Raw genomic sequence first — 6,139 nt, forward strand, 5'->3', positions numbered from 1 at the left:
CCCTCCTCTCGCGTCATCCATCCCTCCCGCCCTCCTCCTGGGCCAGTTAGTCCCAGTATCTGCCCCCTGCTAGGCTGGCGCCGGACATCCTCCGGGAACTTGGGGCCCTCAAGGTCGCAGGTTTAAATCCTCACATCAAGACAAAGCAACAGGCGTTCTGTGGTTGGAAATGTATAATAGCTTTTTTTATTTTTCCAAATGCAGGCAAAAATTGCTTTCAACATCCACCCTTGCAAAACCTTGTGTTCCAAATTTTTCTTCCTCCCCCCCTCCACCCCTTTCCCCTAGACGGCAAGAAATCCCATCTAGGTTAAACAGGTGTGATTCTTCTAAACATATTTCCATATTAGTAATGCTGTGCGAGAAAAATCAGGTCAAAAGGAAAAACAAGAGAAAAAAGAAAAAACAAAAACAAGCAAACAACAACAAAAATGAGAATTCTCTGCTTTGATCCACACCCAGTCTCCAAAGTCAGTCCTCTCTGGATCCGGATGGCTCTCTCCATCCCAAGTCTGTTGAAATTACCTTGAATCATCTCATTGTTGAAAAGAGCCAAGTCCATCACAAGAAGAAGCATTTATTAAGTGTCTGTACTATGCCAGGCTCTATGTTGGGAACTCAAAGACAGATAAAGCCCAATCATATGCACAAGAAACTCACTGTCCAAAGCTTTATATATATCTGGGTGGCTTAGTAGGACCCTTCCCCTGGAAATGGTCTCTTCAAACTACCTGTGGAACAGTACCTATCTTCCAAGTACTTATTTCCCAAAGTGGTTGTAAGGACCAAATGCAGTAATGAGTTTGATGGGCTTATATAAATGTCAACTAGGATTTATCAAGCTGTAGGGAAAGTGAGGAATCCCAATAAGTCTCAGGCATGCCTTTGTGTAAGTTTATTTGTTGAAAACTTTGGAATGCATTCCTTACCATCTAATAAATCTCAGGAGGTATTGGGAGGACTGCCCATCCTCCCAGAGCCTTGGTTAATGAACATCCTTAATGGTAGACCTGTGTTTGCCCGGAAAACCTGGCTAGTTCCTGGAGTAAAGATAGTCCTCCTAAAGGAATAAAAACAAATATTCTCTTAATGAACCTCCCCGTACCTGAGGGGGGCTGTCCTATCTCAAAAGTTATATATCAAATGAGAATATTTGGTGCAACACTTTCTTTGTTCTCAGACTATTAAAAAACCCCTTAGAGGAAAGGGACTTTGAGAACTCAATTAGGAAGTTGGTACCACTTGCCTAATACTCACCAGTGTCCCACTTGAGACTCTGGATTGCTGTAACTCAGGCTCTCCCAGCTGTTGGACTCCAGAAGTTGGAGCTTCCTTGAAGTGGTGAAAAAATATGTTGTACATTATCTGTTATCTGTTTGTTTCTTATTTTGTCTTGGTGATCACTATGTCTGCTAATTGCGTATTACTTTTATGCTGTTTCCTCTTTTTTCTTATTTCTTGTTTAAATCAAGTATCTGAGAAGAAAAACTTCTGGTTTTCACCTTTTTAAGTCTGTGCCTGTGAATGTGAATTCCAACCTAGATTAATCCTGCACAAGTCTCTTCCCCTACACCTCTATACTATTTCTCACTTCGTTGGCTAATACATCCAGCACTTCAGTGCATCCCATCTCCCTGCTTCTTTCTCTTCCTATTCTTCCACATCCCATCTTTCTTATACTCTAGTTTCTCCCAGCCCTAGGGTCTAGTCTCCTCCCTCTAGAAAGTTCCCAGGGCCTGTCTTCCCATGAGGACTCTTGCTTCAAGACTCCTGTGGCCCTAGTCTTCTTTTGCCTCACCCAGCTCTATTTTGGAAATTGCCCCATTGTCCATTCCCACCTGTCTATAGGCTAGGACTTCAGCTCCGTGGGGAGGTTCCTTGAGATATTTAGTGACCAATAAGCCCAGAGGCCTCTTCCCTCTAGCTCCCACTAAAGAAAACTGAAGGATCTCAGTTTCCCAAACCCAACAACCTTTTCTTTCTTGAAATCCCCTAACCCCTGTTGTCAGTTCACAGGATGTCAGAACTGGAAGGATTATCTTCCAAATCATCCTGGCATGCAACCTTCTCATTTTACAGAGAAGAAAACTGAGGACCAGGGTTTGTGACTTTCCCCGGTGCCTTAGAACCACTCATCTCAGGCAAGTGGCTTCATGTGTGTTTGGTGAAGTGCTACAGTGTTAAGAAAAAGACGTTCCATGTGAGTGCAAGCAAAAGTGCTGGATACACTGACCACAGAATTAGTGTTTTACCTTGGCAAGTCACTTAAGCCCCTTGACTTTCAGCTTCCTCCTCTGTAAAATGGGGGTGAGGTGAGTAGAGGGAAGTAATAGGATGGATTACATGGCCTTTAAGATTTCTTTAAGCCTATGATTCCATGAATAGTTGACACTCCATATAAATTTGAGATGCAGAAAAAATTTAATTTGAAAAATAAAATAAAAATTTTAAAACTTCAAAACACAAAAACATAAAATTTGATCTTGGGTCTGGAGAATTATCTTGGTACATGAAAGATATTAAGTACTCTGGAAAAAATTGTGATCCTTCCCATGTGGACAAACAAAGCCTTGTTTGCTTACTCCCTATATGATCTTACAAATAATATTTAATTTTTCCTTCCCTCACTTTCTTCATCTGTAAAAACGGGGAATGATAGATGGTCTCTAAGTTCCTTCTAACTCAAGAGCAATGAATCTCTATATAAGGCACCATGCTAGATCCCAGGGGATACCAAGACTAATATGAAACAGTCCTTGTCCTTAAGCAGCTTATATTCCAGGAAGAGGAATACAGAAGACATTCTTCTACATGAATGAACTGGAGTCTAATCAGTGAGCATGCTTCTCCCCGATGCTGCTCACATGAATGCCTTCTAATCTTACTACATTCTTTTCCATATCATCTTAAAAATCTCCTAGAGAAGACCTACATATTGGAGGGCTCCCACCTGCATAGATATGGATGATACAGAAAATTTTGAGAATGGAAGGAACTGGATCTCAGATACTTGTGTAACTGTGAAGATCCAAGATCATAATGCCCCAAGTCCAGCTTCCTTTTCTTCAAGGAAATATTGAAAAATAGAACTATTTCAGTCTGAAGTCTTTTCGTATTCACTTGATTGAAACAGCCTTCTCGATATTTAAATTCCAGAGAGGCAAAAACCTGCCCTGAAATTTTCTGGATTCATCCTTAACAAAGGCTTAACTAGTTTCCTAAAGAGAAACGTAATCAAAGCTCAGTGAGGAACCCAGACTTCCTAGCACCTGGAATTCTTCTCCTCATCTTCACCTCAGGGAACTCAATTCCCCCGTGATCAAGAAGTCTTTCCTAGTTCTCCTTAATTTTAGTGCCTTCCCTCTGAGTTAAAGCCTCCTCTTCTTTCCCACTTTACCTGGCAAATATCTAGTTTATACATAGTTGTTCATATATGGTCTTCTCCATTACACGAGCAGCTTCATGCAGGCAGATACTGTCTTTTGCCTCTCTTTGTATCCCCTGTACTTAGCACAGTGCCTGGGATCCAACTAGCACTTAATGAATAATGCCTGTAGATTGAATTACTGACTAGGAGCATAAATATTTTTTGATTTAGCCAATCAGCAGAAGTTCCTCTTTCTCTAGTCTTGCATGGTTTAAAATGGTTTCAGAAAAATTATTCTCTCAGCATTTTAAGCTATTAGTGTTCTATTTAAACAAATGAGAAACAAAAACAAATTGAACTTTGTATCTTTGCTTTAACTCTGTGAAATTTTGTCTTTATTTCACTCATTTCAAAATGTAAATCAAAATGGCTTGGAAAGATAATTTTTTCTTTAAATGAGAGATAGGAAAGACAGGAATTCTACCCATTTGGATCTCTGTATCCTTCCTCTTCTTTCCCTCTCCCCCTTTCTTCCCTTCTCTGTCTTTATCTCTCCTTTTCCACACCCCCACTGTGTCTTCTCTTTTTCTCCTCCATCTGTATCCCTCTTTCTTTCTCTCACCTTTCCTCTTCTTCCCCTCTCCCTTTCCCTCTCCTGTCTCTCTCCTCATTCTCTATCCCTCTTTTCCCTCTTCTTTCTTGTCCCTCCTTCCTTCCCTCCTCTTTTCTGTCTCTCTCACTTATATTTCTCCATCTCTGCTTCTTTCTTTCTCTGTCTCTCCTCCTCCCCTTCATCATCACATCTTCTGCTTCTTCTCTCTGCTTCTCCCTCTTTCCCTCTTTCCGTCTCTCTTTGTCTCTCCACTCTTCTCTCCCCTCACTCCCCCTTACAATGAACTAAGTACAATCAGTAAAACTTTATGCTTCTGCTTCGAACTCCATCCAGCCAGGTTATTCACCCACTGTCAGAGATGCTGATCTCCCCATGTGCTGCATCATTCTCCACACCAGACCTGAAACCTGAATTTATACACCAGATCTTTTGGAATCTAGGCCCCAGATCCTGGGGAAGTCGGTCAGTCAGTCAATAGTCAGTCAATGACCATATATATACTCATTTTGGGAGCTCCCAACTCAGTTGTGTGACTGCCAACTTAGCCTATTCTATCTACTGGCTAACTCTAGCTGCTACACCATGCCTTAACCATCCATCCAGGTCACCTTGTTGTATAATCAGACCCACCAACTATGGAGACAGAGAATAGACAAGAGAAAGCACTTCTCTCTCTTCTTCAGAGAGATGGGGAGTGGGTTTAATGTAGAGTATGGCATCTTATGTCAAACTTTTCTATAAGTTGGTTAGTTTTACTGAACTGCTCGCTCTCTCTCTCTCTCTCTCTCTCTCTCTCTAAAGGCCTTATAAGGCTCCAGGAGAATTAGAAGAAAGAAATACATTGGGAAATGTAGATGATGTAAAAAGCAAAGATTTCCATAATAGTTTTGTGGGTTTTTTTTTTTAATGATGACATAAACATAGTGCCATTACTAAGACTTTTGGGACACTCTCTCGTTTTGTATACCCTAAGACTTTTCCAGGGCTTGAATCTCCTTTCCCACTTGATTGCACCTCACCACCAGGTCCTTGGAACCTCAATATGGGGACCACCTCATCATCCTGTAAGACCTCAGCAAGCTTATTTAGAACTTTATTTCACCATTGATTGGAGGATGAAGTCCTGAATTCCAAATCTCCTTTTTTTTTGGAGGCACTTGGGGTTAAATGACATAACTAGTAAATATCTTGGGCACACTGATGACTCCAGGGCACTGCAAACATCCTTTTAAGCAGGAAGCAGACACCTCATTCTTCACCCGGCGGTGCGAGGTCGGGACTTGTAGGACTTCTGTACCATCTGCTAGATAGATTTTCCTTCCTCCCCTTTTCCCCTGTGTGTTATCTTCCCCACTAAAGGGTCAACGCCTCGAGGGCAGAGAGCTTTTGTACCGTGTTCCCAGTAGTAGTGGGAACGTACTGTTTATTGATTGATTGGGAGATACCTGATAGTGATAGCCTTGCTTCGAAGGGAATCGCTGACGGCTTTTCCCAACAATTCCAAATCGTTTCCGTGTTCCCAGCTCCACCAACAGCTGCAGAGTCCTGCCTCCCTGACCTTCCTCTGGCAACGACCCCCGGCTAGACCTCCGATTTTCAGGATTTCACTAACTATGCTGTTGATAGCGATCACCAGCGAGGCTGCTCTTCGGGGGCTTGACGCCGGGCTCCCTGCAGGGAGGGGCGTCCAAAACCAGGCTTCTCGACTTTTGGGGGTATTCTGGACCCCTTGAGCGATCGGGGGAATATTTTAAAATTAAATTTTATTTAATAATTAATTAAAATTTAATTATTTAATTTTATTTAATAATAAAACACAAGGGGTTGTAAAGAAGACTTATTATATTCAGATAAACTTATCAAAATATACTCTGGAAGCCCGGAGAATAACCTCAGCCTTAGGGAAATGCTGCCCAGAAGCGCTCGGCCCGGGAGAGGGAGGGCGAAGGAGAAGCCCCCGCCCACGAGGCGGGAGAGGGAGAGGGAGGAGGAAGAGGAGGGAGGAGGAAACGTCCCGCCCTTGACCCACGGCGCCTGCGGCCCAACAGCGGGTCACATGGGCGGAGAGGTATGCGGAGGCTGAGGGGGCGGAGCCCTGACGGGGGGGGGGGGGGGGGGGAGGGAAGCGGTAGCCTCCCGTGATGCCCCGCGCCGGGAAG

The sequence above is a fragment of the Sarcophilus harrisii genome, chromosome 4, assembly GCF_902635505.1.
Source record: "Sarcophilus harrisii chromosome 4, mSarHar1.11, whole genome shotgun sequence".
NCBI lineage: Eukaryota > Metazoa > Chordata > Mammalia > Dasyuromorphia > Dasyuridae > Sarcophilus > Sarcophilus harrisii.